The sequence below is a fragment of the Salminus brasiliensis genome, chromosome 6 (genome assembly GCF_030463535.1).
Source record: "Salminus brasiliensis chromosome 6, fSalBra1.hap2, whole genome shotgun sequence".
In the NCBI taxonomy this organism is placed as follows: Eukaryota; Metazoa; Chordata; class Actinopteri; order Characiformes; family Bryconidae; genus Salminus; species Salminus brasiliensis.
In genome coordinates, this window is record NC_132883.1 from 298,459 (window position 1) to 300,013 (window position 1,555).

Sequence of the window (1,555 nt, forward strand, 5' to 3'; positions counted from 1 at the left end):
CACTGACCGAGCTCCCCGACCGCTGTGCCCAGTCCACTCCCATTGGACATAGCGGAGGGCGGGGCGTAGGCCGGGTGCAGAACGCGGAGCGGCCAGCAGAGGGCGCAGAGGGCGCATCAGCTCTGAACTACAAAGATTGTTTTGAATGTTTTTGATTAATAAAGGTTATTTTTTATATTTTAATTCAACACAAACATTATAGATATCAGCACGAAGTTACATTTCTCTCTGGCAAACAAAGAATAAAGTATTGAACCGAATCAGAATCTGAAATCAACACTAGCTAAATAAACATTTAGTTCAATTAAATATCAATGTGAATTACAGTGTGTGTGTGTGTGTGTGTGTGTGTGTGTTTGTGTGTGTGTGTGTGTGTGTGTTTGTGTGTGTGTGTGTGTGTATGTGTGTGTGTGTGTGTGTGTGTGTGAATGATTACGTATGTAATTATTATTATTATTGATTATTATTATTATTATTATTTTTATTAAAATCAGAATGCGTTTCAAACCCTGGAGCTGAAAAGCTGAAGAACGTCGCCCTCTGGTGGAAACGACTGGGAATACAATGAGGGAAATCACTGCCGCTGTAAACACCTGTCTGGAGCGCGTGCAGCATATATATATATATATATAGTATATAAAGATATGATGATCACCAGCCCACCTCATCATCCCCAACTTCCCCCAACTCATCCATCCAAAAGTACTGGATGGAGCTCCTCCACCATCATTCCAGAGAACACAGGCCTCTTCCACTGCTCCACAGCTCCTCAATGCTGGGGGGCTTTATACCCCTCTAGCCCACGCCTGGCATTATTAGGCAGCATGGAGCCAATAGGGTCATGATGTTGATCTGCTCCAGAGAGTCCTATTCTATTGGCAGTACTTCTTCTCTACAGGGACTAGACAAGCTGTGTGTGAGCATTTGCACATCTGTGTCAGTAATGGGTGCAGCTTAATGTAGCTGAATGCGTTTATTAAAAGGGGTGTCCATAAATATTTTGAGTTATGGGGCGGGGCGATGGAGAGAGAGAGAGGATGACAGCAGTGGTTTGTTGCTCCAGTCTTCATTCCTCCTCTCTCTCTCTCTCTGTCTGTCTCTCTCTCTCTCTCTCTCTCTCTCTCTCTCTCTCTCTTCTCTGTCGTCTCTCTCTCTCCCTCTCTCTCTCTCTCTCTGTCTCTCTCTCTCTCTCTCTCTCTCTCTCTCTCTCTCTCTGTCTCTCCTCTCTCCCTCTCTCTCTCTCTCTCTCTCTGTCTCTCTCTCTCCCTCTCTCTCTCCTCTCTTCTCTCTCTCTCTCTCTCTCTCTCTCTGTCTCTCTCTCTCCCTCTCTCTCTCTTCTCTCTGTCTCTCTCTCTCTCTCTCTCTCTGTCTCTCTCTCTCTCTCTCTCTCTCTCTCTCTGTCTCTCTCTCTCTCCCTCTCTCTCTCTCTCTCTCTCTGTCTCTCTCTCTCCCTCTCTCTCTCTCTCTCTGTCTCTCTCTCTCCTCTCTCTCTCTGTCTCTCTCTCTCTCCCTCTCTCTCTCTCTCTCTCTCTTCTCTCTGTCTCTCTCTCTCTCA